Here is a 27444-nt window from a genome sequence, read left to right as displayed (position 1 = left end):
GTAGTTGTCTTTGAGACCTTTTCAAAGAACCTCTCACAGTGGATACTCATCATGTCACTCTAGTTTTATTGGAAGTTGAGATTCTTTTATAAAGCACCTGATTCTAGGGTTCCTTTTCACCTCCTGAGAGCTAGAGAGATCCTTGACTTGGAATATCCTACTTCCCAGGGATTTATTAACCACCTGCTATGTGCCCCCAATTTAAAAAAAAAATCCTCACCTGAGGATATGTTTCTTATTGATTTTAGAGAGAGGAAGGAAGAGGAGAGAGAGAAACATCAAAGTGAGAGAGAAATAGCGATCGGTTGCCTCCCATATGTGCTCTGACAGGGGACAGAACCCACCACTTAGGTATGTGCCCTGACCAGGAATCAAACTGCAACCTTTGGTGATGCTCCAACCCACTGAGCAACACAGCCAGGGCTATGTGCCCAAATTTAATTTAATCCTTAAACAGCCTTGTGAGTGAAGTGGGTATTATCATTTCTAGTTTTTGAAGATGGAGAAATAGAAGCTCAAGGATGTTAAGTCATTTACCCAGAGTTATAAAGCTAAAGAGTGACATAGACCAAATTTGTATTTATCTCAATTACTTTATTAATCCATTTATTGAATAGGTGTTATCTTCCAGGGGTAGATGGTGATGATATATCATTAAAGGAGACTGATGTGGGGGAAGCAAACAGTTAAATAAGTAATCAGAGATAATAGCTGTTGTGAAGGACAGATACCAGAGGACAGTGGGAAGACAGGAGGGCCTACAAACTCGAGGAATAGTATTGAGATCCAAAGGGTGAGGTAAGCAAAAGAGTATTCAGGGGTGAGTGGTCATTGACTGGGGAAGAGGCTGTCCTAGGCCAGTGGTCGGCAAACCGTGGCTCGCGAGCCGCATGCGGCTCTTTGGCCTCTTGAGTGTGGCTCTTCCACAAAATACCATGTGCGGGCGCGCACATGCAGTGCGATTGAAACTTCGTGGCCCATGCGCAGAAGTCGGTTTTCGGCCTGGGCAAGTCTATTTTGAAGAAGTGGCATTAGAAGAAGTGGGGGGTGTCAGTCGGTCGGGCGACGGGAGACGGGGCGCAGGCGGGCCACGGGATACGCAACGCAGGGGAGGCACTCGATTCATGCAGGAGTTGAGTGAGCCAGTCAGTCAGCAGTCTCATGTGCAGTGGTTAGTGCTAGTCACGTCTGCAAATCGCACGCGGGTGACAAAAGTACCTACTCGAAGCATAAAGTTACCTTATTTTTCCAACCAGTTGCAAATCCTACAGGTATTTTTGTCATCAATTTAAGAATTGTAATTCTTTTGTGTTGGTGGCTTTATTATTATAAAATGAAACATTTTTTTAGGTGCCCTGTTTGAGATGGCTACAAAGAAGAAGCAAAGAAAAACGGAAGAAGAAAACCATGAATTTAAAGTTGAATGTACCTACCTATATAGTTTAAGTTAAAAAAATTTGGCTCTCAAAAGAAATTTCAGTCGTTGTACTGTTGATATTTGGCTCTGTTGACTAATGAGTTTGCCGACCACTGTCCTAGGCAGTATGTATAAAAGATCTGAGGCAGAAAAGAGAATGGTGTGTCTTTAAGGAACTGCAAAAAGATAATAATGCCAGGATTTTTAAAGACCAAGCAGGACTGACATAAGATAAAGATGTTAAAGAAGGTGAGGAACCAAATCACATGGGACCTAGTTGGCGTTATGAGGGATATGGACTTTATTCCCATTTCTATAAGAAGTCATTAAAGGACTTGAAATTGGGAAATGATTTAATCACATTTGAATTTTATTTTTTTTAAGATCCTGCTGACTACTTGTGGAGAATGGAGTGAGAAGGTGACAACTAATGAAGCAGGAAGACTATTGGAAAGCTACTGCCATAGTCCAGATAGGAAATAATGATAGTTTGAACCAGGGTGAGGGTGGAGGGATAGAGAGAAGTGAATGGATTCCAGAAATATTTAAAAGGTAAACTTTTTGACTGAATCACTTGGAATGCTTTCAACTGCAAGTAATAAAACCCGACTTACTGTGAATATTCTCACTGTTCTGATTTTGTAATTATCAGAGTAGGCTATACATTTGCTTTATGAAGACCATGCATGCGTCCTTAGACCTAGTTCTTTCCCTAGGTCTGGTTTTATAAATGGTGGTGATAAACCAAGTCTGATTTATATGATGCATCTTAAGTGGGAAATGTCTAACTCTAGGTGACTTTGATCAACCCCAAGAAATGACAACACAGCTAGTACAATAACTTGAAGATAACCACTGCTAATTTCATAATTATTGGTTGCTATTAATTGAATTGTAAGCTTATTACTGTTTTATTTTCTAGAAAAAAACCTGACTTTAAAAGCAGAGGGAAGTTAATGCTTTATATAATTGCAATATGTGGAAGTAGGGCTTGGTTCAGGCAAAATTCAATGAAATCTTAGGGAACTGGTTCCTGTTTGACTCTGTTTACTTCCTGCTGTATGTGCTGTATCATAAGGGTACCACCCTCACGCCCCCAAGGTGGCGGCCAGCGGCTTCATGGCTACATGCTTCTTCCTTTATATCTTGTTTGAAAAAGAGAGTAGTATATCTTTGTTTCAGCATTCCCAGCAAATGCCTCAAGCCTCACTCAGATTGGACCAGCTTCAGTCTCATGCCCATTCCTGAGCCAGTTATTGAGCTGGAAGATGGAGTGGAACTCTGGGGTCAAGCTTTCCTGAACCACGTGGCTCACCGAATGGAGAGGGAGACCGTGGAGAAAGGATAAGGGAGGAGTGTGTGCCAGGACCCAGGAAAGGTCTTCTCTGTTAATGGATTGGAAGTCAGGGCTTAGAGAGATCACAATCAGAATAAACTTCTGGTGGTATTGTTCATTGAGGTGAGGAGCAAGAGAAGCAGGTTTATGGAAGAAGATGATGAGTTCAAGCTATCCAAGAGGAGATGCCAACTAGACAGCCTGCAGCTCAGAACAGAGGTCCTGGCTAAAGACAGAGATTTGTGTGTTGTTGACTTACCTGATCCCAAAACTTGTACTTCTAATCAGAAGGCATATTTTACATTAGTTTTAAAGTCTGTTCAATTGCCATAGCAACTCTCTGTGGCCAGGGAACATTTAATCACATAACAGTTATATTTATAGCTCACTTGTAATATATATTCTTTTAATGCTCACCGCTATTGCTTTCCCATTTTAGAGATGTTAAATCTGAGACATAGAAGGGTTACAACTGAGCTCACAGAGCTAATGAAGAGTAGCACTGGGATTTGAATGAAGAAAATCTGACCTAGAGTCCTTATTCATAATGTCTGAGCATACTATTTTTCTCTCAGCTACAGAAACAGGAGGGGAGTGGCAAAGATGGCCACCAGGTAGATCAGTTTCTTACATAAAGCAGAATGGTTGCTCTGATTCTCAGTTCTCCCTGGGATGCTGGTCTTTGGGACTGAACTGCTTTTGAGGCAGCGCAGCCCTGGAGGGGAGAAGTCCTGTTTGCAGTGGTCATCTTGGACAGCAGCCTGGCAGGGGGGGAAGGAGCTGTCACGGGCAGAGACGTGAAACAGCTGAGCAAACCAAATGACACAGGCAACCATGAGTGAGTTTTGTAATGGGGGATTCTGGGCCTCTAGAACCTTCTCTTGAGCCATTCTTGCTAAATCCTCATCCTTCCTAAGCTGCTTTTGACAGCAAAACAGAGCTGAGAAAGGCTGAAGTGAAGGTATATGATTTTTTCCTTAAGTAAAATAGAAATGATAGTTCCTTTCGGTCATTTTGTTACATCTGTGTCTCTTTGTCCCCATTAGTACAGATAATTAAGAGCTAAGGATAAACCCTCTTTCTTGTTAAAATGCTATTTTTTTTCCACTAAAGCAGAATATCTATAGCTCTTTCCTCCCCTCTGTGAATGATATAAACAAGCGCAGAAAACAACCCTATGCCATGCATTAAATAAGCCAACCTCTAAACTACCCACATTATCTAGTGAGAGGATTTTTTCCTGAATCAGACATTGATCATAATGGTCAAAATAATCCTTGGCACTTTCTCTAAGCTTGCTCATTATCATTCAATATGTTCAGCAGAATTATTAAATTTAAAATAATATGGTGCACCTGGTTGAGATGACGGTGAGAGATTTGGCTTCCTGTCTCTTCGTTAAGGATGAATTTGGCCCAAGGGTGTACTATGAACTTGGCAAATAGCATTATAATAGTGAGAGAATATTGCCTATTGGGTAGCAGGAGTTGATGATTAAATTTAAGTGTGTACTGTCCACATAAAACAAATAATGCTCTTTTTTTCTAACTTTTACTGTGAACATTCATCACTGGTTCTGGAGATGCACAGTTGCTAATTATTGTGTTTTTAACTTGTAATATACTGTAAATTTTGTATAATACTACTCTGACCTTATACAGAATAGAAAAGATGACAGGAGGCCTGTAATTATTGTATGGGAAAGAAATGCCTATAATTATCTACTATTTTTAGGACCAGCGTGCATGGCCTCTTAATTTTCATAAGCTTTAGACATTCACACATTTCCTATCTTTGCGTGTGGATGATAAATTTTGCTCAAATGAAATCAGAAGACATACTGTTAGATGAGGAATTAGCCAACTGGGAGCTTGATTACAATGAACAACACAAGCTTTGGTGCCAGCTAAAAAAGCGAGCATTTATTTGGATGAAATTTGTTTAAAGCAAGATTCAAAACATTAAACACACACACACACACAGAGACACCATATTACTATATTGGGGCCTGAGAACGTGATTATTTGTTAGAGAATTGGTTAAATTACCTTGTGGAAAAGCATTAACCTAACAAAGAGAAAACCTCTAGGACATTTATCACATGTAGGGTGATTATGACAGCATGTTCTTATTAGAGATGAATATTTTGTGCTCATTAAGGTTACCCCCTTGAGTGCTCAAGGATGCAAAGTGTATTGCAGTGAAGTGCTATAGTTCTATTGTCTTGTGAGCACTTGCCGTTGGCTGGGGTGTTTCCTTCCAAGTTAAGGGGCCTCTAGTCCCAGCCCTGGCAGGGCCTGTATCAAAGCCACTGGGTAAATGGAACAGACTGGGAGGTTTTTAATTCAAACACTGCAGGGATCTATCTGCAAGAATTGAGAGTGCTATGGAGAAATCTCTGGTCTCCTGGTGTGGGATAGCAGGGGGGACAGGTGGATGGACTGGTGAGGAGTTAGTCGGGATCAGGCAGTTTAGGGAGAGAAGATGGTAGATAAGAAGGAAATAAACCAGATGGCCAGGATGTGAGCAAGATAGGCGGAATGTGCCAGTCAACCACTGAGCTTCCCTCCCCCCGAACCCAAAAGCGGGAACCAAAAGTGGGGAGATGAGGGCAAAAGGAGATTGGCTGATGTTTCTTTGAAAGAGCCAATAGAGGGCAAGAGCAGGACAACTTAAACCCCTTCAGCAGTGAGCTTCTGCGGTGACCCGCTCGGGTCCCCGCCCTGCTGCAGGGAGCTTTTCTGTAATAAAAACTCTGCTTACCTCTTGGTCCGTGAAACTCATTCTTCGATTTTGCGAGACTACAAACCTGGACTCGACTCGAATTTTGATATCACTAGGCCCCTGGGGAGTCTCCAGTGAGCCCCATTTGAAGGAAATTCAATCCACAAGATTCTAAACTAGAAACTATAGGCAAACTCAAACTTCCTACTTTATAAAGGAATTTTCACTATAAAATAATTAGAAGTGACTTACCCCACAGTAGCAAGTTTTTTCTGGCTGTTTCTGTTTTGTTTGCTTTTATAGAAATGACTATTACTGTTATTAGCCTACTGGGAATTACACATGTGCAATTACAATGTAAAAGGTTGTATACAGCTATCAAAAAATATCCTCAGAAATATGAAACCTCACCCTAATCCTTCCCCCTACCTCATATGTTTTAATCTAAGACACGACAGAAAAGCACATTTAAAGTTTTGATTGGTTGGTTGGTTTATTGAGATTTTTAATGACCATGTAATAGAGAATTCTTAATAATCGAGAGTTGGCAGGATGTTTATTATGCATCAGGTCCAAGAGCTCAGAGCCCATAAATACCTGGGTTAGTCAGTCTATAGTTTGTTCAATACATATCTTGAAAAAAATAAGGACATTTATTTATTTATTTGATACTCAATTTTTAAAAATATGTTTTTATTGATTTTTTTTTAGAAATAGAGGAAAGGAGAGGGATAGAAAGATACACACATCGATGAGAGAGAAACATCATCGATCGGCTGCCTCCTGCATGCCCTCCACAGAGGACTGAGCCCACAATCCCGGGCATGTGCCCAGACCAGGAATTGAACCAGCGGCCTCTTGGTTCCTGGGTTGATGCTTAACCACTGAGCTACACTGGCTGGGCAGAATACTTTAAATAAAAACACACGGACAAAAACCATAATCACAATACTATTTTTGCATCTAAAATCTTCTTAAAGTTTTTAATGGCAGTGAATATATGTTGTCTGAAAGGATGAATGAATGATGAAGCCTTGGGGAAAGCGTTGTTAGTTGGGGTGATCACTGACGGTGTGTTCCCGTAGAAAGTACATTAGTCTGGACTCGGTGGGACTTGAGGTCAAATAGAAAGTCTTCTACTTTTTGTTTCCATCAAAATGCCCTCGGTTTCTATAACACAGCACCTGCCTCATCACTCACAAGGCTATTGTCAGGATCAGCAATCCAACAGGGAGCTGTGGTTCAGTGCAAGGACTTGGCAGCCAAACAGAGATCAGCGTGCAAGGTCCCCACCATTTACTCTCCCTGAGCCTGTGAAGTCGTCTGTAAAATGATAATAATGATACTTGCCTCTCAGGATTGTGCTAAAAATCCAAGTATGTTAAGTAAACCTTCAGTAAAAGGTTTGTATTGTTTTTATGCAAACTTGCTTTGCTAAATTAGAATACTACCCAAATTTATAATGAGAAGTAACGTTTCCCATGTCCTTTATATTCTCAGTCTTTGGAACTGTCTTCCTCTTCAAGGTGCTTTAGAAATTATTAAAAAGGCGGAACTGTTGTTTCAGTGCTCACCAAATGAAGCTCCTCACTGTCAGGAAGCCAGTCTGGTGTGAGTTGCTCTCCTTGGCCCTGGCACTAGCTGAGTAAAGGCCCTGGATCAAAGATGTCCTGGCAGCGAGAACATTCACACCCACTCTTGAGCCAGGAGGTAGGTGTTAATGTTTCTCGCTGGATTCCTAGAAGCAGAGATATTTAACACCTTCCTAGGATCCATGAACCAGGCACTCTCTCTTTAAACCTAATTTGGCAGGTAAAAGGGAAAGAGCATTTCCAGTTGAGCAGTTGAGAAAGAACAGGAGGCTGTGCCACCAAGACAGAAGCCAGTTATTGCGGGATGAACCCTAAGTGGAGAAAGGGTCTTCTGTAACTGGGTTGTCCGGAGAGTGACTTTAGTCAGGACTTTTCCCAACAAACCTCACCCATATGGACCAATGGGGATGTTAGGAAAGTGGTGGTTCTAGGACAGTGTACAGATGTGTAAAGTTTAGGACGGATTAGAAATCCACATTTCTGGCTGCAGCTTGAAATAAGGTACTCTGAGCAGCATGCTTGCCTGAGAGATTCTGTTCCCAGCAGGACCAGGAGTTCCTTTCTGGGGCCAGATGTAAGCAGGGGGACTCAGAAGAACCAGTTTCTCAGAAGAAAGAACAAGGAGTCAAGTATCTCAACCAAGTTGTCCTTTGAAGTGGAACCCACTAGCTTGGGGTCAGTTTGGAGGATGCTATGGATGGCTTGGCCACAAAGTTCACGGTGGAAGTTAGGCAACTCCATGAATGAATAAAAACTCGATTTTTAAATTTTTTTGTCAGGGTTTGACTGGCAGCAGTGGTGGATTCTGACGTAGACTGAGCTCGAAATGTGCTTGTTTCCCCTCCAAAACTGAGGCCCATTTGCACAACAAGCAAAAAGGACAAGGTAAAGAACTTCTATTTAGACTTTCCAAGGTCTGTTTCTCTGGATGACATTGCAAGAACCCTATGACACCACCTCACCCAGGAGTGAGCCCAAACACTAGGGATCCTTTCAACATCCAAAACAGGTCACCTCTTTGAAATGTGACAGCTCCCTAGAATGACTTTCTCATTTAAATTACATGGATATCCGATGAGCTCAGGCCAGAGGTGAAGCAGAGCAAACTCACACTCTTTGACTACAAAAGAAAATGCATATTTTTGATGAGCCTGCACCGGCTGCCTTCTCAGGCTTAGAATAATGTTTCATCCCCTTTTTGCCTACGAGGAATGTTGTAAGTAGGCATAAACAAATGCCTTCATTATTTATCCTAGTCGTGCTGCACTAAATCATTCTACATGGGAAATGTGTTATTTTGTTTGGCTGGCAATTGGTTAAGCTAATAGGCTCTGAGAGTCTTCCTTGGAGTTAGCGCTTGAATTATTCTAGTGCAAGTGAGCACTGGTTAGATTAAAAGTTGTTATAAAAACTAGAGCCATGAGATTGAGTAAAAACGCTTCCATCACCCTGACCTCTGGCACCTTGAAACCCAGGTTGTATTGTGAATGTAAAGACAATCACCTCTCCGCTGGGACCGTGGTCAAGTGTGCCACAGAGCCCTGAATGAATGTCCCTCTGGGAAATCAGACTAATGGGGAGGCTCCTTCCTAAGTTTTCTTCAGAGTGACCATCCTTAATGTAGAAGAAATGGTAAGCAATAGCAGGTTTTCCAAATGAAAACTCTGGTTTGGTGGATCATTAAATACTGTGTTTTGTGCCATACTAAGCAAAGTCATTGAAAACTCTGTCTCCCCATCCCTTTCATAAAACTCCCAGAAACTAGGCCAGAGATCGAGTGAAGTGGACATCTTGTCACCCATCCCCAAGCCAACAACCTTCCTGATTCTCCTGCTTCTGTCAATGGCACCATCATTGTCCTAGTTATTCAGTTCTATGGACACCGATTCCTAAAGATTCATCCTTTATTGTTCCCAAATATGGCAGAGTCTTTCAACTTTCATCAACATCAACCTAGTACAGGCCCACAACCCCAAAAGACCACATGTATCCCAACTCATCTTTCTGACACCATGATGCTGGCAGCATAGTGCCTTCATATTTATTTACGTATGTAGACTGGGCACTATGCTAAGTGTTGTACATGGGTCACTTTATTTAATTCCAAAAACCATGCTAAGAGGTCAGTCCTCTTTTTAAGCCAGTTTTCAAGTGCTTTACTCATGGTCACATGGCGAGAAGAGCTGGGATTTGAATCCAGGTGTTGTAAACATTGCATTTATGGCCAGATTCTTCACCCCTTCCAGTACCCTTGTCCTTTTCCATGTGAATTTGTAGTTCTCTTATCAAGAAATGGAATCCAGCCCTAGCCAGTTTTGCTCAGTGGATAGAGCGTTGGCCTGCAGACTGAAGGGCCCCAGGTTCGATTCTGGTCAAGGGCACAAGCCCTGGTTGCTAGTTCAATCCCCAGTTGGGGGCGTGCAGGAAGCAGTCAATCAATGATTCTCTCTCATCATTGATGTTTCTACCTCTCTCTCCCTCTCCCTTCCTCTCTGAAATCAATAAAAATATGTTAAAAAAATATAAGTGGAATCCATTTCCCTACCCCTTGAGGCTGAGCTCAACCATGGATTGCAGGGTTAATCAGTTTCCTTTATACCAGCAATGAACAAATAAAACTTGAAATTAAAAATACAATATTATTTACATTAACAACCCCCCCAAATGAAATACTTAGTATAAATCTAACAAAATATGTACAAGATCTATATGAGAAACACTAAAAAACTATGAAGAAAGATACCAACTCAATAATGTACAGCTATTCCATGTTCATGGATAGGAAGATTCAGTGTTGTCAGGATGTCAGTTTTTTACAACTTGACCTATAGATTCAACACAATCCAAATAAAAATTCTAGCAAGTAGTTTTGTGGATATTGACAAACTGATTCTAAAGTTTATGTGGAAAGGCAAAAGACCCAGAATAGCCATCACAGTATTAAAGGAGGAGAATGAAGTTGGAGGACTGATACTACCCAACTTCAAGACTTATGATAAAAGTATAGAAAACAAGACAGAATAGTACTGGTGAAAAAGAAGACAAATAAATCAGTGGAACAAAATAGAAAGCCCAGAAATAGACCTAAACAACACATTAATCTTTGGCAAAGGAATAAAGGCAAAACAATACAGAAGAGATAGCCTTCCAACAAATGGTGATAGAACAACTGTACATTCATTTACATGCAAAAAACAAAACAAAAACACTAGAATCTAATTTTTACCCCTGTGATAAAAATTAACTGAAAATTGATCATAGACCTAAATGTAAAACTCAAAACTACAAAATGACTAGATGATAGGAGAAAATGTAGATTTTGGATTTGATGATGATGTTTCAGACACAACACCTAGACATATATACAAAATAAATAATTGATAAGCTGGATTTCATTGAAATAAAAAATAAGCAAAAAACTTTTGCTCTAAGAAAGTCAACATCAGCCCTGCCAGTGTGGCTATGAACCAGGAGGCCATGGTTTGATTTCTGTTCAGGGCACATGCCCAGGTTTCGGGTTTGATCCTAAATGGGGGGTGTGCAGGAGGCAGCCAATCGATGATTCTCTCTCATTATTGATGTTTCTATCTCTCTCTTCCTCTCCCTACCTCTCTGAAATCAATAAAAATATATCTTAAAAAACACACACACAAAAGAAAGTCAACGTCAAGAGAATGAGAGAAAAAACCTAATACTGGGAGAAAACATTTGCAATAGACATATCTGATAGAGGAATGTTATATAAAATATATAAAAAACTAATAGAACTCAACAATAAAATACAACCCAATTTAAAGTAGACCTAAGACTTTAATAGACACCTCACCAAAGAAGATATACAGGTGGCAGATAAGTATATGAAAAGATGCTCATATCATTATCAATGGAGAAATGCAAATTAAAACAACAATAATATACCACTACACACCTATTAGAATGGCCAAACGTTGATAACACTCAATACTGGCAAGGATGTGGAGCATTAGGAGCTCTCATTCATTGATGGTGGGAATATAAAATAGTACAGCCAGTTTGGAAAATAATTTAGCAGTTTCTTATAAAACTAAGCCTACTCTTATCATACAATCTAACAAACACACTTGTTGGTATTTTGAAAACTATGTTCATGCAAAGCCTGCTCATGGTGTTTATAGCAGTTTTATTTATAATTACCCAAACTTGAAAGCAACCAAGATGTCCTTCAGTAGGCTAATGGATAAGTAAATTGCTATGTCCAGACAATGGACTATCATCAGCATTAAAAAGAAATGAACAATCAAGCAATGAAAAGACAAAATAATCTTAGTCTGAAATATTATAGTAACCTGATATTACTAAATGAAAGAAGCCAATTTGAAAGAGTTTATGCTATAAGACTCCAACTACATGGAAAAGGCAAAACTTTGAAGTCAATAAAAAGACCAGTAGTTGCCAAGGGTTAGAGGGAAGGGAGGGGTGAGTAGGTGAAGCAGAGGGTTTTTATATTGCTACTAGAGGCCCAGTGCACGAAATTCGGTAGGGTCCCTAGGCCTGGCCAGCGATCAGGGCCAATCAGGGTCTTCTGGCTGCTGGCCAGGGCCTTCCTTCGTTGTGCGCTGCCCCCTGGTGGTCAGCGTATGTCATAGTGAGTGATCGAACTTCCTGGTCTCCCAGTTGAACTCTTGAGGGGACACTTTGCATATTAGCCTTTTATATATACAGATAATTATGGTTATATGTTATTATGCATTTGTCAAAACCCATGTAATATACAACACTGAGATTGAACTCTAATGTAAACTACGGAATGGTTAACAATAATGTGTCAATGTAGGTTCATCCGTTGAAATTATAATGTAGTATGTTCATCAATTGTGATAAATGTACCACTCTTGTGAGAGATGTTTATAGTGGGGGAGGCTGTGCAGTGGTGGGTAGAGGGAGTATATAGGAATCCTCAGTACTTTCTGCTAAAATTTGCTGTGAACTTAAAACAACTCTAAAGATAAAGTATATTTAAAAGAGGATAATAGCCCAGTGGGCATGGTTTAGTGGTTGAGTGTTGACCTATGAACCAGGAGGTCATGGTTCAATTCCCGGTCAAGGCACATGCCCAGGTTTCGGGCTCAATCCCCCGAGTGGGGTGTGCACGAGGCAACAGATAAATGATTCTCTCTCATCATTGATGTTTCTATCTCTCTCTCTCCCTCTCCCTTGCTCTCTGAAATAAATAAAAATATATTTAAAAACAAATAAATAAAAGGGGATAGTAAATTAATTAACTATCTTAAAAAACAACAACACAAGTGACGGAGTAGCCCTTTACCCTTAAAACCTTGCTTTCTCAGTATTTTGTCACAAATTCTGCTCTACCCAAAGAGGCCAATTCAAGATCCCCCAAATACTCCTGTCCTTTCCCATTGTCTTCCTAGCCCATAGAGTCTACTTCCCCCTCTCTTATGCACTGAGTCCTACACCTCCCCTAAGTCATCCTTTCTAAAGATGATGTTTCTTGTCCCTGAATGCCCCTGCATCTATGCTAATCCTCTGGCTCTTATCATTGGCTAACCTGTGGTATTAGGAAGGGCATTTTGTTTTTATGTATGTATATCAGCTCTCTGATGTGCAAATTCTTTCAGGACACAGACCTTATGATTTGTGGTACCTCTCTCAGTCTTGTATTTAATTCAAAGATTAAATTAAAATCTACATTAAAACATCAGAGTGATAAGTGGTCACAAAGCTTTCACATGGGGAGCTGCATCTCACAGTTTCTCAGTGTCACAGTGCCCTGGTGGAAATGACTCCAAAGCAGCCTGCAGAGTTACCTTCTGATCCCCAAGGTGCTGGACCCTTGGGAGGTATTATTCTGGCCTTGGTGGGGAAGGCCCCAGGCTCTTCCATGTTCTTTAAGGAGGTGACTTTGGTCTGGGAAACCTTACACAGCTTATTATCAGAAGGGCCACTCCTCTGCATGATAACCCCTGGGGAGAGTGAAAATGAACCCATTTCCAAGATGAATGGTCTGAGAGTCTTTTCCTGGGGCTGAAAGCTCTTAGCTCTGGCATCTCTCTTGTTCCCTCAGAGTTCTAAAGCAGCAATTCTCAACTGGGTGTAATGGGAGAATGTCTAAATTCGATGGCAGCCGTGGGAGACAGTATTGCAAAGCTCCCCATTTGACACCTTCCCTGCCCAGCCCCAACCACACCCACAGTGACTGAGAACCTCCACTCTAATAGTTAAGCTGTTAGTGGGAGCAAACATCTGTCCACTCAACTAGGCATATTCTACCAGGGAAATCAGATTCTTTCCCAATGTACCTTAATTATACAAATACTAGAGACCCGGTGCACAAAATTTGTGCACAGATAGGGTCCCTAGGCTTGGCTGGTGATTAGGGCCAATCAGGTTCCCTGCCTCCCTGCCTTCTTGCCTCCTCCTTCCCTCACTGCCAGCGTGCTGCCACCATGCAATTTCCTACCTCCCTGCCTCCCCCTTCTATCACTCCCTCAGTGCCCCACCACCGCTGCTGGTCGCCCGCCATGATCCACGCCACGCCCTGGTGGTCAGCGCATGTCATAGTGAGTGATCGAACTCCCAGTCTCCTGGTCGAACCCCTGAGGGGACATTTTGCATATTAGCCTTTTATATATATATAGATATCAGGTAAAATGTACTTTGCCCTGGCCCCAAATTATCTGAGCCTGTATCTCAATCTGATTATTTTGTTTTAACAGTTCCCACCTTTCAGAGTATTCAATTCTACCTTGTTCTGTAGAGAAGTCTGTGTGTCCACAAAAATACACCATGTTTCTTTGTCCTTGTGACTTTGAATAATTATACGAGGTTTTGATAGTGCGTGTGCCTTGTGTATTTATTGAGCTTGTAGGTACATACATGCATAACATACTAATTAAATTATTCTAAAAACACAAATATTATGCAGGGCTATGGAAACACATTAAATATCTAAATCTACAAACTGCTGACAAACAGCACCTTTTCTAACAAACGAGCAGTTTCATAACAGTGTTAGAAAGCTGGCAATATGTTTGCTAAAATCTTTAATTAGGGACGGGCTTTTCCAGAAGCCTCTGAAGGCAAAAGGTGTCAATGGAGAAACTGTCCCAGCCTGCATGCTCTGCGGTGGCTCCGTTCCGAGCACAGATGGGCTGGTGAGGAAACTGTGAATGGACAAATGATAACAGACTACTCTGTAATTCCAACATCAGCTCATTAGCAATCTGTCAGAAATGTTCATGTGTATACGGGTGAGAATGCAGAAATTACCTGATTGTTACATGATCGTGCATGTGTCTGACTGAAAAGGCCATTATAAGTGGATTGGCATAATGGCCATTAATAAAATGATAATGTCTCGGGAAGCACAGGCATTTGAATGCTTTGTAGTCTTGTTGGAACATGATGATTTTCTGTTCTCCTAGGCCATCACAGGAAGCTGAGATAACAATGGTTTTATGAGAGAAGTCATTAATAAATAAACAGCTAAGCCAGCATGGTGGGAAATGTGAGGGACATGAAGCCATCCGGGTTTCTAAAGAATGAGCAATGACATTTTTCAGTTCTGAAAAAGACAACATCAACCATTTTAAATTCCCTTGGATCATAAAGCTGGTTTCCAATTAATTTTATACTTGCTAGTTAGTGGTTCAATTAGCTGCAATTGAAAATATATTTATTTACAAACAGAGAAAGAAAAAGAAAATGCATTTATTTAGGTTGCGTGTATACAACAGGCTGAATCTGATGGGTAATCAAGGTTTGGTCTCTGAAGGGAAAAAGAGAATGGACATTTTTTGAGCGCCTATTATACACCAACTGCTTTACATTGGTAATCCTACTTAATTTTCACAACTACCCAAAGAGGTATCGCCCCTGTTTTACAGCTGCAGAGGTAACTGAGCCCCAGAGAGATAATGCAGAGCGTGGCTGGTAAGTGGAGATGATTCTATTTGAACTTAGTTCTGTGTGGTTGCAAAGCTAATCCTTTTCCCACTGCGTGATATCACCTCTCAAGTTGTCTGTAATGCACACTGGAAGTAGCCTGTTAGGGTCCTTATTCCTTACTATGGACAGGCACAAGGGCCCCAGGGATTCAATGGGCTCAACTTAGAAAAAGCCACCCAATTCTGATGGCACAAATAGACACTGATTGATGTGAAATATGTACTTTAAAATTTATTTTTGGAGGATATCTGCTCTTCAATAGTGGGACATGTCTACACATGACATGAAAAGATGAACTATATCTATAAAATCTAGCCAAAAATGGTTCTGAAAGAGTACATACATTATATGATTCCATTTATATAAAGCTCAAAAACAAGTCAAACCAATTAAAACTGTCTGAAATCAGGGTGGTCGCTAACTTTGGGGAGGATAGTGACTGTGAGCTAGCACCACAGGATGTCTGGGCTGGAGGTATTCCTCTATTTTTTTTTTTTTTTAAATCTGGATGCTAGTTTTGCCAGTGTGTTCACTTTGTGAAACTGTGTCAAGCTTGTAAACTTGCCATTTGAACACGTTCCTGTACGTATATCATACTTCAATAACACTTATCCTCGCAAACTGGAAGACAGCATTTCTTCTTTACATGATTCAAACTGAATGTCTACTGGTTTGATTTCCATATTTTTGTCACCTTGGGCAAAATTGTCCTTTATGTGAAGCTTATGGTTGGAAATCTTCTCCTTCTAGAGTTTGGAGACTCTGAGCAGGGGAACCCGTGCCTGCCTTTGTTCCTCTGAGTGTGTGTACTCTTAAGCTATCCTGGAGATAAATAAATACCTGTACTTTCCAGCTCTCATCTCTCAAACACTTGGAAAACCTGGGGTAGAAATTGAATGCTAGTCAAATGTGAATTTTGCATAAGTAGAGCTTGGGGGTGGAGCTATCTTGTTTGGTGACCCCTGTTGGCAGCAATCTTCTGTGTAAGTAGCAGTGGCAGGCACCCTCCCCTTTCAGGAGCCAAATTCTCCAGCCAAGATGTTGAACATATTCTTACCGTGTGTCATCATCCCGTTCCTCCTCAACTCTTCTCATTGCCAGCTCCAGTGGGAGAACCAAGGGACTGCTCGAGGAGGATTTATGTGTCCCATAGACACCTGCAGGACTGATTCTGAGGGCTCTTGGACAGACATCCTCAAGCATACCTCCTGATTTAGAGCACAGACACTCTTCACTCTTCATTACCCAACCTTTTTTTTTTTTTTTTTAAATCAATATGGAAACTACAAATGAAGTAGATGGTTAAAACACTGCATGTTATTTTAGCCTTTGCCAAAATAACGACCTCACCTCTAGAACTTTATCCTAAGGAAATCACCAGACAAGTTTGCAAAGATGTATATTCCTCACAGTGTGGTTTGAGGACTACCAACATTGATGTCACCTGTAGTACTTGGCAAAACTCAGGTGGCTGGGTTTTATGCCTTTCTTTATAAAGAATTTTTTAAAATATATTTTATTGATTTTTTTTTTTTTACAGAGAGGAAGGGAGAGGGATAGAGAGTTAGAAACATCATCAGCTGCCTCCTGCATGCCCCTTACTGGGGATGTGCCCGCAACTAAGGTACATGCCCTTGACCAGAATCAAACCTGGGACCCTTCAGTCTGCAGGCCGACACTCTATCTACTGAGCCAAACCGGTTAGGGCAATGCCTTTCTTATTTTTTTAAAAAATATATTTTATTGATTTTTTACAGAGAAGAAGGGAGAGGGATAGAGAGTTAGAAACATCAATGAGAGAGATCGATCAGCTGCCTCTTACACGCCCCCCAGTGGGGATGTGCCCGCAACCAAGATATATGCCCTTGACCGGAATCGAACCTGGGACCCTTCAGTCCGCAGGCCGACACTCTATCCACTGAGCCAAACTGGTTCGGTTATGCCTTTCTTATTGAAGCAGAATCTCTAGATGTGGGGCCCATGCATCCATATCCTATCGAATAAAGAGGGAATATGCTAATTAACCCTCATGCCGTTGCAAAGATGGCAGCGCCCACAGCCACAAGATGGTGGTGCCCAGTCCCCTCAGCCCTGCTGGGGTGCCTGCCTCCGGAGTCCCCCAATCCCTTCAGCCCTCCAGCCGCTCAGGGCCGGCCCGAGGCACAGGCAATCCTCAGATGGTGGCTGTTCAGCTGCCCAGGGCAGCCCGAGGCTCAGGTAACCAGGAGATGGCCGAGGCTTGCGCTGCCGGCAGTGGCAGCAGCAGAGGTATGATGGGGCGTTACTGTCCCCTGATCGCTGGGTCACCTCCCGCCCCTGAGGGCTCCCAGACTGTGAGAGGGGGAAGGCCAGGCTGAGGGCCCCCCTCCAGTGCATGAATTTTCATGCATCGGGCCTCTAGTATTTAAAATAACCCAGGTGATTCTTGGTCACATTAGAGTTTGGAGATCATTGATATATAGGGATGTTATTGCAATATTATTTAAAAGAGGATTAAAAGGCCAGACCGGTTTGGCTCAGTGGATGGAGCGTCTGCCTGCGGACTGAGGGGTCCCGGGTTCAATTCCGGTCAAGGGCACATACCTCGGTTGCGGGCACATCCCCAGTGGGAGGTGTGCAGGAGGCGGCTGGTCGATGTTTCTGACTCTCTGTTCCTCTCCCTTCCTCTCTGTGGAAAATCAATAAAATATATTTAAAAAAAAAAAAAGAGGATTAAAAGGAGGAGAGCCTAAATGTTCACCAGAAGAGGATTAGGTCAAATAATGATCTATAATAATAAAAGTGTAATATGCTAATTAGACCAGATGTCCTTCTAGTGAAGCCAGGGCTGCAGCCACAGGATCCAGGCAGCCTCCTGCAGCTGTGAGGGAGGGATCCAGGCAGCCACCCAAGACTGTGAGGGAGAATCAAGGCAGTTGCCATGGCTGTGAAGGCCTACTCTTGCATAAATTTTGTGCCTCGGGCCTCTAGTGATACAATAATATTCTGCAGCTTTGATTATGTGTAGATCCATATTTATTGACATAGAAAAATGTTCACACCATATTGCTGAATGACAAAAAGCGGATTACACAACAGTGTATATTATCTAGTAACATCTTTGTTTCTAAATATGTGTGGGCAATGCCAGAATATCAACATGATCAACAGTGCTTATCTCTGGATAATACCCTTATTTTCCATTGCTTTGCTCTATATTTTCTGATTCCTTTGTAGTGAACATGCATTACTTTTATATTTTAACTAGAGGCCCAGTGCATGAAATTCATGCACTGAGGGGGAAAAAAAGGTTCCTCAGCCAGGCCTGCACCCTCTCACAGTCCTGGACTTGAGGGGAATGGGCCTAAGCCAGCAGGTGGACATCCCTTTCACAGTCCGGGACCTCTCACTCTTTACCGGCCCCCTGCTCGCTGCTCCTTACTGCTCAGCTCACTGCTCCTTAGCGATGCCGTGGAGGTGGGAGAGGCTCCTACCACCGCAGCTGCGCTTGCCAGCTGTGAGCCTGGCTTCTGGCTGAGCGGCGCTCCCCTGTGGGAGCACACTGACCACCAGGGGGTAGCTCCTGCATCGAGCGTCTGCTCCTTGGTGGTCAGTGTATGTCATAGCGACCGGTCGTTCTGGTCGTTCTGCGTAACGGTCACTTAGGCTTTTATTATATAGATAACTGAATAAAGCTATTTAGAAAAACAGAAAAGTATTTGATATTTGATTTGCTGGACAGATATTTCAAGGGTACCATCCCATTGAAATTTGTGGCTGGTTAATTCAGAAGATAGCAATGGCTGCTTGATCTGTTTAATAAGCAAATTATCTAGATGACATCTTTCTGTTGGTCCATAGATCAGGCAATATTGCCACTGGAGTAGAGCCCTCAGGGGCTTTATGGCTGATGTTTTAGGTCATAGGGACTTTTTCTTATTAGAACCAGTGCCTTTTGTGGAGGTTCAGAATGGTGAGGAGGGCTGAGAAGTATATTTTGATTTTGGGAAGTGAATCTGGTGTTTAAAAAAAGACTTTGATTCTTCCATATGGGAAAGATTTGCAGCAATAGAAAAGATAACTAAAGAAAGGGTGGGTCACTGAATTGCAATTGTATTATGTTTTTTATGATTTTTCTCAACCTCTTGACCCTAAAAGTGTTTTTTCTTTCTTTCCTCCATCTTCTTCAGCTTATTCTTGTAATAAAAGAGAGGTGAAATGGGATCCACTGAAAATTCTGGTATTAAGAGTGCCTTTTTCTTAATCTAGTTGTTTTAAATGTTGTCAGGATGTAACAATTGGTCGTGGTAAATGACACTGGAACCACATTGCTATTCACTCTGGAAATGATCTGAGCTCAGCATGCTGCTGATCAAATGCATTTCTGCATTGAAACTATTACAGGCAGAATGACTCGATGGGATTCCGTCCTCTTAATAGTTTTCCAGGGTTTATGCTGAGAGGGTTCTGTCAATCAAGACTGAAAATCAGCTTAGCACCCTGACTCTGGTTAATAAAATGCAACTGCCAGGATCTCAGCTCAGAGGCCACAGTTCCCTGGTTTCAACATTATCAAGTCTCACTAAAAATACCTCATTACAATTGATGCTCACTGATAATACTTTTCCTTCCTTCCTTCCTTCCTTCCTTCCTTCCTTCCTTCCTTCCTTCCTTCCTTCCTTCCTTCCTTTTTATCTTTCTTTCTTAATGCAAAGAATACCTCCAGAAAGTCTCCACCTTACACAAAGCCTGCTAGAAGAGAGGCCCATATCAAAGGCCGAGAGCAGAGAGGAAGCAGGGCGGCTAAACGTGTTTCCACGAGTACCCTGCAGACAGACTGTGAAGATTCTGACTGTTTGGGTGGCTTGGAGTCAGAATAATGCACAAGAATTGATACAGAAATAGGGCCACGGTTGTAAAGGGGGCTCTGATGGCTCTGTCACCAATAATGGGGAGATAGGAATTCCAAATGAAAAACTTTTATTTTACTAAGGAAAACAAGATGTCACAAGGCAGAAAGCCTGTGGCAACGGATAGGCCAGTTCGAGAGAAGAAAGCCTTTTGAGTCCCTAACTCACTGCCTGGCTGTGTCGTCCCCATGTCACCGTCTCTCAGTCCTTCTATGACAAAGATTTCTAGGTCAATTGATTCCAATTCTTCTCAGAAAGAAATATTTCTCTTCTGGTTTCTTGGACTGAAGCCCCAGCACTAAAAAAATCCACATTAAAAGGACATTAGGGAGGTCAAAGTGCTGGAGAGAGGCTTGATGGCTTTGAAACTAATTCTACTTTCCAGAAAGTTTCTGCTGGCTTCTCTGAGGAAGTAGAAAGTGGAATAAACAAACAGAGCCTGGGGTGAGGGGTGAGCCTTCCCCTCCAGTGCATGCTCAGCATGGTGAAATATCATTAAGGTGTACAACCAAGTAGGAATCTAAGAGGAAACATTATTAATTATACTTCAAAGTTGTTTATTTGAGAGCCTCTATTCAAGGCAACTGGGATGGTATCACAGGAAGAAAGAAGAAAACAGATTTCCGTGGGTGGTAGAGCTATTGTTAAGACAGTTTTAATGAGGCAGCCTGGGCATGGTCTTCTTAGCATGACCACAATGGCTCTGGAGGCTGTGGGGCCTCATGATATTCATGTGCGGGAGTGCTAGACTCCATTCTATTGCCTCAGAGTCCTTTCCAAACATCAACTGCCTGCATTTCCCTGGTCAGTGAAAAGAATAAGCATATGCAAATGTTTCATTTGTTGTTTTATTACATTGGCCTGTATTTCTTCCAGGTGTGTTTCTCTTCGGTTATATATTCTAGCACACGTTGCCCCATGTGCAGGTTAGGAGCTGGGCTTCCTGCACTCTCTTTAGGATGAATTAGGACTGGCGTATAATGTGGACTTGTTATGTTCTTTAAAAAATATATATATATATATATATATATGTATATATGTATATATATGTGTATATATGTATATATATGTATATTTATTTATTGATTGATTTCAGAGAGGAAGGGAGATGGAGAGAGAGACAGATACATCAGTGATGAGAAAGAATCATTGGTTGGCTGCCTCCTGCATGCCCCACACTGGGGACCAAGCCCACAACCTGGGCATGTGCCCTGACTGGGAATCAAACCGTGGCCTCCTGGCTCATAGGTTGATGCTCAACCATTGATCCGTGCCGGTCAGGCTTATCATTTTTTAATGTTTTTTTTATAATTCTTTTTACATTAGGAGAAAGTGGGTCTCATGGTGAGAAGTGACATATGTCCTCAGTTGGAAACTAACTTTGGTGGCTACTTTACAAGCTGACCCTCTGAAAGCATGATAGTAGCCCGGGACTGTAAGACTCGTAGCCCCATAATACAGTTGAAGAAACTAAGGCTCAGAAAAGTTGAGCAACTTGCTCCATATCACCCAGCTATTGAATGGGATTTAGAGCCAAGGACCACCTAGCACCAAATGCTGCTTTCTTTGTACAACACCCATCTGGACCTATGCAATGCTGAGTTCTAGGCCTGCTGCCTGGACATGAGCCAGTCCAGGAATCTGGGACAGAGTGGTCAGCGGTGTAGCAGGAGAGCCAGGAGAGAGGGAATCAGAAAGTTAAGAGAAGAGAGCTTTGAGCAAGTGGGAGTGACCACATAGGTCAAACTGTGCAGTGAGGTTTAGCAAGATGAAAGCTGAAAGTAGTTCATAGTGTTTCATATTTGAGACAATGTTGTCTTTAAAGCAGGTTCATCAAAATGGAGATAGCGGTAATAAGGTGCGGTCACCCTGAGTAAGGAGTGGCTGGTAAGGAAGTTGGCAAAGCAAGAGACAGCTACTTTCTTTAGAAATTTGGATGTGAATGAAAAGAGACATCTGGGCAACGCTTAAGGTCGAAGAGAGTTAGGAGACTGAATGCAAAACCAACCCCGATTATTCATCCCTTCCTTCAAGATGTGACTGTGCAGCTCCTCCCATCATGAAGTAGAGTCTAAAGTAGAGTCTATTTCTTTGTTCCTGGGCTGGCCTTGTGACTTGCTTTCTTGGGGGGGGGGGGGGGGGAGAATATTGTGCCAGTTCTAAAGGGCTGGGTACTTCAGCTCTCTCTTTCTTAAAATCCTGCCCAGTCACCAAGAGAATAAGCCTGAGCTGACTTGCCAGAAAGCTGATCCGTGGCCCGTCTCCCACTTCACCACACGGATAACCTGCTCATCGCCCGGCACTGAGTGAGATCATCCTTGATCACCTGACCCGCCAGCCGGGCAGTCAGTACTTCAGGCCCAGCTGATGTCAGTGCAGCCTGGCCCAGAGCAATAGAATTGCCCACAACTCATCAACTTGTGAGTAATAAAAATTCTTATTGCTTTAAACCACCATGTTTGGGTGCTTTGCTACACATCAATAGTTAACTGATTCAAGAGATAATTGGAAGGTTTTTATTACCTTGCTTTGGCCTGGAGGAGATTTGAGCATATCTGTATGTTGAGGGTTAAAGATAGATTTAAGATCCAAAAATGGGGAAATGAGCGATGGGATGTGGCCTCCAGCTCAGGTGGAAGATGAGCCTGGGGAAGGCAGAGGGCCTCCTTTGTTATCAAGAAGAGACGGGAGTAGGGTGTCCTGGGCTAAACTGGGTGCATCACTGGGGCTTCAGCCCTAAACTCTGACTCGGTGGTAGCTTCCTCAGCTGCATCTCTGGACATGCTCACATTTAACTGTGGGGAGCCGGCACAGCCATGGCATACTCATGCCAGCTCAGCCTGGTTCAGTGACCCTGAGTGGGGGCGATGAAAGGCTTAGAAAAGACAGACAAGAGAATGAAAGCTGGGTCTCGGTGGGACGCTGCTCCTCTGATGGACACCGCCAGCACCCACAAACGATGTCTTTATTTTATAGCAGATGCCACGAGGAAAAGTAAAGGTGTGATCAAGATGTTTACAACATTCTTGTGGGTTTCGATCCTACTCAACTACATGCACCTGAACTCTATCACTCAGGCACATGGGGCCACGTGTTCGGACCATAGGTTCAAGCTTACAACTACAGCTGTTGGCTATAATTGTGCTGGGTAGGCTCTGCCCTCCAAGCTGGGACTTGCACGTGGCAATGAGAGGGCTGTGCCCTCTCCTCAGTCTAAGGCTTGAACCTGTCCAAACACTGTAGCCCCGCCCCATATTTAATATCCAACCAAAATCTAGCACCCCGAACTCATGCATGTCCATATCTGTCAAAGCTAAACGGGGCTTGAGACAGATTTCCTTTTGTTTCCACTGGTATGTCAAATGCCGCAGTGACAGCAAAGAATAATCTTCAGCTTGTGTATAATGAGGTCTGAAATTTCCATCTCCACGCCTTGATCATGAATCTTATTTCACTAGATAAACTGACAGCAGAGTCTCAGGTACTTAAATTTTTTGGGGGGGCACGGGGGGGGGGGAATCAACACAACCACCCACATCTATTTTTTTTCCCTGCTGGCACTTTTATGGTTCAGTTATTTTGTCTATATGCATGCATTCCCAGTTTTGTCTGGATTCCTCAACAGCCAACTCATTCCTTAATCCCAGACATATGCTCCTCTATCCTGAAAAATGACTTAGTAGAAAGACAACTGGTTTGGAGGGTTTGGGCAGGAAAACTGAATTCTAGTCTTGATTCTGCTGTCAGCCAGCAAACTTACCTGAGTTGTCACTTAGCCTCCATTTCCTTATCTGAAAAATATGTTTCTCCAACAAATACTTACTGAGTACTTACCATGTACCAGGCACTGTAGTGAGTGCTTAGGACACATCAGTGAACAAAACAAAGACCCTGCCTTCAGGGAGCTTACATTCTGGAGGAGTCAGACAGTGGGAACAAATGCAGGCAGCAGATGATAACACCATATAATAGATGGTGAAAAGTGTTACGAAAAAAATTAAAATAAAGTGGGGGGTAGGGGCTGGTTGCCGGTTAAAAGGATCCCCTGAGGAGGTGAAGGGGTTACCTACCATGAGGGTATCTGGAGGAAGAAAGGTCCAGGCAAAGTCCCTAAGGGTATTTCCCCAGTCTTTCTTTTCCTCCACACCACATTTCTGCTTGTTGAGCTCAGAGAAGGTTTCTAGGCCAGTCTTTGTACTATTCCATACATTTCTTTGAACAGCCGACACATGAACAACTCGTCCCTTTGAGCTAGTCCCATGGGCATTAGGTGCAAGAAAGAGCCTATTGCCTTGTGTTTGCTCTCAGGGACCTCTGTGTGGGATGTTTCTGCCACCCACAGGCTAGATCTCTGCTACTCCAGACATCACCTGAGTGTGTCCTCCTGCTCTGCATGGGGCAGCTGAAGCTGAAAATTGCAGATTGAAAAGACATGGCTCTTGATAAAGTAGCTCTCATTTCTGAATGCCTGTAAGTGCCAGGTGCCTTACGTTCTTTATTTCCCCTAATCCCCACAACACTCCCAGCTCTTTCCGAGGTTAGCATTTCCCCATAAGAAATGGAGACTCGGTTTGTTTAGGAAACTTACCTAGGGTCACATAGTTAGTAAGTTTCATAGCCAGAATTTTATTCCCGAGTGCAAGTTTTTTCAGGTATATCACATGGCTTCATTTCTAAATACCCTTTAATCTTGTCAAACATCCTGAGATCAAATTCCAATTCTACCACATTATAACGGTGTGGTCATGGACAAGTTACTTAACTTTCCTGAGCCTTCATTGCCTCATTTGTGAAACATGTATAAGTACCCATCTCATAAAGGTATTGAGAGGACTCAATGACATAGTTCTATAAAGCTTAACATAGTAGCTCTCATGTAACTGCTAATATATGTTAACAATCATTCTTATGTATTGTTGATGGATTTTTAAAAGCACGTATGTATGTTAAGATATCTCTGGAAGGGGAAGCTGGAACAAAAAAACCTCATTTTTCGCTTTGATTATTTGTACATGCTGTACACATTTAAATGTTGAGCTATATGATATTACTTATTCAAGCAAACAATCAGATAATGTTTTAAAGAAATGCTGTTATTATCAGTGTAAGGAATTTGTAATGAAGAAGCCATCAGTGAGGTAGATGGATTTGGAGGAGGTTTCTTGGAGGAGAAGAATTGAGCAGGGCCTTGGAGCAGTTACAGAGTTTTGGTGACAATAAAGAACTGAAAGATTCTTGCAAATTAGAGCGTAAATGCAGGAAAGAGTAGCCAGTGAACACCGTCTGTTCAATGATAACTGTGTGATGTTCTGGCAACAACTAATCTAGTGACTAATCCAGGTGATAAGCACCTACGGTGGAGAAGAGATAGTATAAGTAAAACATTGCCAAAATATTGCACCTCACACAAACATTGAGAAAGATTGCTGGTGAGGCCAATTCCGTGAGCCCTGCTGCCGGAATTATTCCGGTTCATCAATCCAAATTGAGCTGGAGGAGCCTTTGACATCCCCCTCTCTCTGCTTGCAGGTCAGCGGTCTCCAGTCCCGAGGTCATCGCTCATCAAGAGGGGATAATCCCAAGGACAGCAGGACCTACTTCATCCCTTGGATTTAGGAGGGAGAAGCCCATCAGGCCACTAAACAGTAACAATGGCCCACCATTAAACACACCGAGAGAAGAGCGTGATGAGGAATTTGTACAAGAAAAGTCCAGGAGTTCTCGCTGACAATGTCTGACCACAGTGAGCTCTGCCCATTGAACTGCAATAAAAACTCTCCCCCTCCCCAGAGCTGTGTGGATGTGGACACAGTTCAGGCAATGGACTATGTCTGGATATAACAGAGTGAAAAGAATTTGGACTGTGGGGGTCAGATAGACCTGGGTTTGAATTGTTATTCTGCCACTTCTCTCTAGTATGCTTTGGCAACATTTAAAAATCCCTGCCTCATTTTTTCTTATCTGCAAAAAAGTAGCTGAGACCTACACTGGGTCTTTTAAGAGGATCAAATACAACAGTGTTTGAAAAGCACAAGCTGGGTACTTCTTGTTATGGGAAAAGAGCAGGATGTGTGGCCAAAAAGGGAACCTCACAATGAAAATTATTCTCAAACAGCACTCAGCTTCAGAATGGATGCCTATTGCCCGAGCCCAGTGGTCGGCAAACCCATTAGTCAGCAGAGCCAAATATCAACAGTACAATGACCGAAATTTTTTTTGAGAGCCAAATTTTTTAAACTTAAACTATATAGGTAGGTACATTGTTATTAACTTAATTAGGGTACTCCTAAGGCTTAGGAAGAGCCACACTCAAGGGGCCAAAGAGCTGCATGTGGCTCGCGAGCCGCAGTTTGCCGTCCACGGCCCTAGCCTGTTTGGCTCAGTGGATAGAGTGTTGGCCCGTGGACTGAAGGGTCCCAAGTTCGATTCTGGTCAAGGGCACACACCTCAGTTGCAGTCTCGATCCCGGTGTGGGAGGCTACCAACTGATGTGTTTCTCTCACATCAATATTTCTTTCTCTGTCTCTGTCTCTCCTCTTCTACTCTCTCTAAAAATCAGTGTAAGAATATCCTCAGGTGAGACTTAACAAAAGAATTTAAAATAAATAAATAAAGACCATTAAAATAAAAACACAAAAACTAAGAGAGAGAGAGAGAGAGAGAGAGAGAGAGAAAGAGAGAGAGAGAGAGGAGAATGTATGCTTATATCTCTAGCTCAGATAGGAGAGAAAAAGGGAAAAGCAGACAGTTAGATTCTGGCTCTTATATAAGAAAATTCACTCTAAATAATTTTCAGTGTTGCTCTCCTTCCTCAAGCACTGGGGCCGCGGGGCATTATGCCAAAGGAGCCAGCAGCCTGGCAGATATTTTAAACTGATTTTGAGGCCGAACGACAGGCCATTTGTGCCATATGCCACTGACACGTTAATCTAGGCAAGGATGCTAGGCACCTGGGGACATCCATGTTGAAATGCCATTTAGGCAGGGCATACCAAGTCCAGTGGCAGAAGTTCATGAACACAAACAGTGGAGGCGGCCAAGAAGATAGAAGCGGAAAGGAGGAGTGAAAGGGAAGTGCAGTGTCAAAGCTTTGAAAGATTTTCTGAGTTGCAGGCACTTCATTATGCTTCTAGGAGGAGAGCTCCAGATTCAACAAAACATCAAAACTGGGTATTAACAGGCTGAGCAAAGGAGGGTCTGTGACTTTTGCACACATGCAGCATGAAGCCAACACCATGACGCTTCCGTCCATGGGCAAATACCGGGCGATGCTCCAGTCCACCAGAATGACCTCTTTTATTCCTGCAGTTTCATTGTAAACAGCAAGTGGCTGCTGAGCAACTCTAGTAGAGGCCTCAGTATCTGACTCTCCAGGATCCAATTTGGTGGGAGCACTCTGGGCCTTTGGTCTCCCTCTCCCCTTTGCCCAGCCCTGTTTCCTGGTTGCTATGAGCGGTAATGAGCTTCTCCACCCCAGCATGCAGACAGGCGCCCAGCCAACACATGAAAAAAGGCTGAGCTCATGTGGGCCAACTACTC

At 42.6% G+C, this 27444-nt stretch overlaps 1 long non-coding RNA gene and 1 other non-coding gene across 2 annotated transcripts; both read left to right on the top strand.

The window, feature by feature from the left end:
- Positions 1 to 2030: 2030 nt before the first annotated feature.
- Positions 2031 to 2162, top strand: LOC118677932. The gene has a single exon (XR_004974638.1). It is a non-coding gene; the product is annotated as a small nucleolar RNA SNORA72 (small nucleolar RNA).
- Positions 2163 to 7850: 5688 nt separating this feature from the next.
- Positions 7851 to 26139, top strand: LOC118677310. Its single transcript, XR_004974368.1, has 4 exons — positions 7851 to 7954; positions 14956 to 15001; positions 22113 to 22325; positions 25435 to 26139. It is a non-coding gene; the product is annotated as an uncharacterized LOC118677310 (long non-coding RNA).
- Positions 26140 to 27444: the final 1305 nt, after the last annotated feature.

The sequence above is a fragment of the Myotis myotis genome, unplaced genomic scaffold, assembly GCF_014108235.1.
Source record: "Myotis myotis isolate mMyoMyo1 unplaced genomic scaffold, mMyoMyo1.p scaffold_m19_p_2, whole genome shotgun sequence".
NCBI lineage: Eukaryota > Metazoa > Chordata > Mammalia > Chiroptera > Vespertilionidae > Myotis > Myotis myotis.
This window is presented reverse-complemented; position numbering and strand designations above follow the sequence as displayed.